The sequence below is a fragment of the Choloepus didactylus genome, chromosome 15, assembly GCF_015220235.1.
Source record: "Choloepus didactylus isolate mChoDid1 chromosome 15, mChoDid1.pri, whole genome shotgun sequence".
NCBI lineage: Eukaryota > Metazoa > Chordata > Mammalia > Pilosa > Megalonychidae > Choloepus > Choloepus didactylus.
In genome coordinates, this window is record NC_051321.1 from 38,594,683 (window position 1) to 38,602,207 (window position 7,525).

General features: G+C 45.2%; 1 pseudogene; it reads left to right on the top strand.

The window, feature by feature from the left end:
• The first annotated feature begins 288 nt into the window (after positions 1-288).
• LOC119510631 lies at positions 289-2,161 on the top strand (annotated as a pseudogene).
• Positions 2,162-7,525: the final 5,364 nt, after the last annotated feature.

Below are 7,525 nucleotides of genomic sequence, written 5' to 3' on the forward strand. Positions count from 1 at the left end.
AAGGGGAACTGGATGAGAGTCTTGCAATGAGGAGAGTTCTTGGCTAGCATAGGCTAGGGAGCAAGAGCCAGTCCAATTGCTTGGTAGAATTAGGTAAGTATTATTTCCGCAGACGAAGAACAAGCCCTCCTCAGTCTTAAGAGGGACACCAAAGGCCACTGGCCAGATGCACCAGTCCTGCTGCGCCCACCATGGCCTGCCCCTTGGCCGGACATCACTGCCCAGCATGCCCCACGCCTGGCAGCTTCTCCCCAACATTTGGGCCAGTTCAAAATGGTGGTACAGGTCTCCATGACCCTCAAGGTGCAGGAGTAGCTGACCCTCAAGGTGCCCTACGAGACCCTGAGTAAGTGCTTTCAGGCTGCTCAGAAAAGCATCACTGGGACATGAGCCATGTCCCCATGATGGTGGCTGAGCTCAAGAAGACCTTGAGCAGCTCCCCCGCCATGGACTTTATGGTCAGCCTGCTGGACGGTGTGGTAGAGAAGCTCAGTGTCCTTGAGAGCAAGGCCATGGAGTCCATCCAGGCCGAGGACGAGAGCGCCAAGCTGTGCACGCACAGGCTTGAGATGCTCAAAGGGCATAGCAGCGAAAAGCCGACAACTGCCAGCCTGTGGAAGCAGAAACACAGGGACCACATGATGGTGGAACACCTGCTGCACTGTGGCTACCACAGCACAGTAGCGAAGCTGGCATGGCAGAGTGGCATCGAGGACCTGGTGAGCACTGAGATGTTCCTGACGGCCAAGGAGGCGGAAGAGTCCCCAGAGAGGCTGGGGATGGCAAACTGCCTGACATGGTGCCATGACAGCAAGTCCTGGCTACACAAGACGAAGGACCTTCTGGACCCGGCTGGGTGGCTGATGCTGATTCAGCAGTTCTGCTGTGACAACTACCAGCTGCACTAGCTGGAAACAGCTTGTCTTCACCCTGACATTGCAGGCTGGCCTCTTGGTGTTCAAGACATCACAGTGTTACAAAGGGGATGGCAGCTCCAGGAGCCCCGACTGCCCCACATGCAGCCAGTCACTGAACAAGCTGGCGCAGCCCCTGCCCATATCCCACTGCACCAACTCCCACCTCGTCTGCAAGATCTCAGACGACGTAATGAATGAGAACAACCCACCCATGATGCTGCCCAATGGATACATCTGCGGCTACAATTCCCTGCTTTCTGTCTGCCAAGATGATAAGGTTGTTTGCCCAAGAACCAAAGAAGTCTCCTGCTTCTCCCAGGCTGAGAAAGTGTACATTGTCTAGGCCAGGTCACCAAGCATGCCGTGGCAGCCCCAGGCCGGCCGCCCTCCCAGCACCCACCTGCCGTGGCATTACTGTTCTTGTGACCAAAGATCAGTGAGCAACAATAAATGCTCCTAGGATGAGAGGAAACATGATTTAGTAAGTTTGTACTTGAAAGCAGATTTTGATTGGCAAGATTTTATAATTTAAGTCAACCATTTGATACTTCTGAACAGTACTTTCACGCTTCCAAGGAAACTTTTATTTAAAGACTGACTTAAACACTGAGGGAAACTTGTAGAACATTTCAAAAATAAAAATCAATTGTTTCTTGAGTTTCCCTCCTTTTTGCTGATCATGAGACTCGGGGACAAGAGTTGGTCCCTCACCAGACCGATGGTGGCCTGGACTGGGAGCACCACGTCACACTGAACTTGACTTGTGGCACGTGCCCGCATGCATCGCTGGCCTTGGGCCCGGTCTGACCAGCAGCAAGTCCGTCTGCTGCATCAGTCTGTGCATAGGGTTCAGTGTTGTGTTGTCGGCACCACCTTATTTCTGGCTTTGAGAATATTTTCACCTGGAAACCTACTGGACAGGGCTTCTGCAGAGGCCTTGCTGGATGGTTCCATAAGATTAGAGTCTAAATACTATTCATTACAGAAACAAAGAGTTGAGTTGAAATAACTACTGATGACTTTTCCAAACAGATGAACCATTGTAGTTTATACAAAATCGAATTGTAGAGGCTTGTATTCAGTGCTTATTTTTGCATGTTGATGTTGATTAGCTAATAAACTGTGTTAACATTTAATAAAATTGTTTTCTATTTCTTAAAAAAAAAAAGAGTGACATCAGAGTATAGGGTGGCGAGATGCCTGCAGATTGATGTAATACAGCCTGCTTGGTGTCCATCCAGGTCTGGGGTCGCTCCACAGGTATTTTTGCCTTTATCTGCCTCACAGGCATGAAGATGTATTTTGGACAGACTCATTTGAATGGCAGTTATGGGTGAACGAGCGTGTGCTGGTGCCATAGGGAGCTCAAGAAACAGAATGCTGACAGGCACTTTATTCTGCCAAGACATCATGATGAAAGGCTAGTTATTCTTTCATCTAACTTGCAGCATTCCTCCTGCTGAGTAGTAGTTTTTAAGAAGAACCTGGAGTTTGACCTGTTTTGGCAGAATTGAGTTTTATCTTGGCAGTTAATTAAGGACTGTTTTCAGAAAACAGCTGCCCACCTCATCTAACTTAGCAGTAAGGAAATAGTCGGGATTGTTGCAGAAAGTAGGGCCTCCTATTCAAGGGTTTTCTTGGGCTCAGGATTTAATGCCGTAGCTGCCACCTCAAGGTTCCATGTTCGTTCATTTGAGTAGACATGAATTATGGATTTGCACAGATGAGGGGGTATTTCTCCTAAGTATAGACCCTTGGTGGAATTTGACTTGACACAAAAAGGGAAAGAGGTGTTGGGGGCTACAGTTACGCTGGAGTATATAGCACCCATAATGGGGGGTATTTTAGGTTGATGTACTGTAAATTAGTTCAGAGGAAAGTGCCCCTGGGAAGGAGTCTAAGGAGCCCCATGTATAATGAGACCAAGGTTCCTTGTGCTACAGTGTCAGGGTGAAAAGCTTGCAGTTCCCCAATATGTGCTGTTGGCTGGCCAAACTACAGTGGCTCTTGAACCCTTAGAGAGAGCCAACAATGAGGTAGCTTAAGGCAGTGGGCAGTATAATCTATGAGGCCTTTTAAAGGATGTTCAGATAGAATGAGAGATGCAATAGTAGAGCATGAGAGAGAGCAAGCAAGCTCATTGTACTTAGCTGTTTCTTTAGTAGATGTCTAGTGGTTGACAGCTGTAAGATTCTCTCTGGTCAGGAGGGTCTGTAAGATCCTGGCTGAGGAATTTGACTCTGGACAGGTGAATTCAACTGGAAACTCTGCTGAACTTAACTGTCCTAAGAGTGACAAGAATTACAGAGTAAGGTCTTTTCCATTTCTGCTCTGAGAGCTGGGCCTGCTTTCTTGACAGGTCTTGACTAAGACTGAATCCCCAGGTTTTACCTTGGGAAGGGGTACATTTGACTTTGTGACAGGAAGAAATTGGGCCCCTAGGTCTTGTGTGAGTTTTTGTGTGGTTCCTAGGGAAGTGAAGTGTTTAGTTAGGTTATGGATTTCTGGGTCCAACCCTAAATCCTGGGTTAAAATAGTCTTCCATACATCTTTTCATAGGGGCTTAGTTGGAGGGGCTCCTTTGGTGCTAAGTATGTTCTGAGGAGTGCCAAGGGAAGATTTTGTACCCACGGCATATGGGTTTCTTGACAAAGTTTTGCTAATGTTTGTTAAAGGTCTGATCAGTTATGTGGCTGATGAAGACAGGCCCATTATCACTTTGGTTGGAAACAGGCAGCCCAAATCTAGGAATAATTTCTTTGAGGAGTAGCTTAGAGAATGTGGTAGCAGTTTCTGTTCAGGTGTGGAAGACTTCCATCCTCCCCGTAGAGGTGTCTACAAAGACTAATAGGTATTTAAACCCTTGGCAAGGCGATGTATGGATGAAGTCAACTTGCCAGTCCTCACCTGGGCATGTTCCTCGCTGCTGAACTGGGGCCATGAGGGCTGGTGGCCGGGCAAGGTTGCTAGCATTAGGGTTGTTAGTGGCACACAAGGCACAACTTCGAGTGACCTTTCTAATAGTCTTGGCTAAATTTTGCCCTTCATAAATTCTTCTTGTTGTAGTGAGAGCATCTCTGCCTAGATGGGTAGCTTGATGAAGGCCTTGGAGGAGCGTCCATTGAACTTAACTGGTAGGAAATTTTTCCTTCTTTGGTAATCTATCCATTTGCCTCTGATTCCCTTGCTAGTTTTCCTTCCTCCTGTGTGTAAACAGGAGTAGTAGGTAGGAGAGAGAGGTTAAGGACGAACACCAATAAGGTGACTGGGTCTTGGGCAGCTGCTTTAGCGGTTCTGTCCACTCTGTCATTTCCATTGGCAACTAGGAAGTTGGACTTTTGGTGCCCTTCGCAATGAATTACTGCAACCTCCTGACTTTGCTCCTGAACTCCTCCTCTGGGAGACCTGTTTCTGGGAGGGGCGTTTTCTCTCTCAAAGATGGTTGCGACTCTTCAAGACAGGGTAGGTGGGCCTGGCTGTAAAATCCCTGGGAGACAGGCCCTTGGTTTCCTAGTCTGAGCCTTGCAGGAGTGGGACCTCAGCCCCTAAAATGGGCTTTTAAATGTTAAGGTAACTGGTGTACATTCTGCTCCAAATATGCTTCAGGCAGAACGAGGCTATGGAACACAAAGCATGGGAGAAGTATTTTCTTCAAAGAGTTGCGTTTGATTAAACTGTTGATCTTGTTATTAAGACTCTAAGGTTGGGTACAGTAATGTGTTGTTTGAAGTGTCTGACCCTCACAACTTTTTACCTTGGAGACTCAACCAGTTATTGCATTTTTTGAAACCATATCATTGTAGACTTGCTTACTCTTGATAAAAATATATGTAATTAGAATACTTTTTTAAATTTCAATTTTTGATGTATGTTTCAGATTAATATTTCTCAGTCATTGGCTTGGGATATTATTTCTCATTCAGGTCTAGAATGCTTCAAATAAGGAAATTGATATGCAAGTGCTTTACAAATTGTCAAGTATTAGAAAAATGTTATTTTGGAACAATAATTGAGAATTTTTTAAATTATAGAAGCATCTAAAAATAACACTGTTTGGTAGAAGAATGCATGACGATCTTGTGATTTGTCCTCTGCCACTTTTAGTTTTCCCTTGGTGGCATCTAGACATAGCATACACCAAACAAAGAGAACATCAGCCTTGGGAGGAAGAGCTGCTCCCCAAGATGTCCCACTATTCTGATTTTGATTTAAATATACCTCTTACTGCAAAAGAATAACAGCTTATCAATAATAACGTAAATTAACTATCTGAGAGCAGGTTTCAGAAGTCAAGCCCTGTAGAGAAGAGTTGGGCATTTAACTTGAAGAACACACTGGAAAGGTGGGCTGTGCTCCTGCTTAAAACAGCTCCTCGGGGGCCCCATCGCCTGCCCTGGGGAGGTGCCCACAGGTCCCTGCCCTCCCAGCCAGGCAGGTAGGAGGGAGAGAGACAGTGGCAGAGCAGGTGTGGACAGGGGAGGGATGCTGCGGCCAGCAGGAGTGACCAGCAGATGTGTCTTTCTACATAACCTTTGCCTTCCCTGGCAAGGAGTACGTCACTGTTTGGGGCTGTGTCCTGTCCTACGGAAGCATGGCTGGAGTGAGGGGCAGTGCCAGAGCTTCACGGCTGTGACTGGCTCTGCTTCCAGCTGGGTATGTGAAGAGCCCCAGGAGTTGGGGGGAGAAAGAGGGAAGAGAGAAGGGAGAAAGGAAGGGGAAGAGAGAGGGTAGGGGGTAGGGTGAAGAGATGAGGCAGGGGAGAATCCTTCCAAAAACCTATACCTTAGTTTTCTTTTGAAGTGGCCCATGGAATGATGACAGATTGGGTGGGGGATGAGTAACATAATTGGTGTTGTTTTATATGTGTGATCGTGGCTTCAGTCCTAAAGACAGAGTGGTTAGATTTATATCCTTAAACCTAGAAGGCAGAATTGCCACAGTCAAAGAGAATTTCCTCAAGCCCCCTTCGTGGAGTGGTCCATTGGTGGGGGAAGGCAGGCCAGCTCTGGATAACTTCAAAGGGGTCATCTGAGGCCTTCATTGAGACGGTGCCCACTGGTAGCTCAACATCTCCCTCTGCCCAGTTCTGCTACCTCACCTCACCTCACCTCACCTCACCTCACCTCCCATAGGTAGTGGTACCAAGAGTACTCCCTATTGATGTAAGGAAAATGTTCAAAAATAGATTGGGGTGATGAATGCACAACTATATGGTGGTACTGTGAACAGTTGATTGTACACCATGGATGACTGTATGGTATGTGAATATATTCCAATAAAACTGAATTTAATTAAAATAAATAAATAAATAAAGAGCACTCCCTGATAAATATTCTGCACACCAATCTCCAGGTCATAGTTGGTTCCCAGCTAACCCAACATGACACAGATGTGATAACACCTTTTTTTTTGTTCTAAGATGAGGTTGATTTGGAGAGTTTTTCACAGGAACATGATATAAACTGATTTATCTATTAAAATTGGTGATTTATTTTCTGTGTCAAAACACATGATAGCTCAAAAAGAAGACAGACAATGCAATTAAAAACTGGCAAAAGACTTGAATAGACATTTGTCCAAAGAAGATTTATTAATGACCACTAAGCACATGAAAAGATGCTCAACATCATTAGCCATTAGGGAAATGCAAATCAAAACCACAGTAAGATACCACTTCACATCTACTAGGATGGCTATTTAAAAAATGGAAAATAATGTGTTGGTGAGGATGCAGAGAAATATGAACCCTTGTGCAGTGGTGGTGGGAAAATGAAATGGTGCAGCTGCCCTGGAAAAGAAGAACTGCCAATAGTTCTTCAGAAAGTTAAACATACGATTATCATATAACCTGGCAATTCCACTCCTAGGTGTATTTCAAAAGAATTGAAAGCCGGAACTCAGATACTTGTACACCAATGTTCCTGGCAGCATTATTCACAATAGCCAAGAGCTAGAAGCAACCCAGATATCCATTAACAGATGAATGGATAAACAAAATGTGGAATATATGTACAATGGTATGTTATTCAGCCATAAAAAGGAATAAAATTCTGATACATACTGTAACACATAGGGTGTACCTTGAAGACATGATGTTGAGTGAAATAGGCCAGGTATAAAAGGACAAATATTAGATGATTTCACTTATATGAAATATAATACCTAAAATAAGCAAATACATTGACACAGAAGATAGATTAGAGGTTATCAGAAGCTGAGGGTGGGGCAATGGAGAGTTATTGCTTAATGGATAGCGATGACGTTTCACTAACGGATGGTGGTGTTGGTAGCATAATATTGTGAATATAATTGATATCACTGCACTGTACACATTAAAGTGATTAAAATGGGACATTTTGTGTTGTATTTACTGCAGTAAACACACACACACACACACACACACACAGACACACACACACACACACACACACTAGTGGGCAGTAGCAGACCAGTTAGGAGACTCTTGTCCCCATCCAGGTGAGAGATGGAGAGGCTGGGACAAGTGGACAAGTGTGGTGGAGGATGGAGAGAAGTTACTGGATTTTGGTAGATTTTAAATGTAGAGCGGACTGGACCACACTTGCCTCCTTCTACCTCCTTCCTTGACC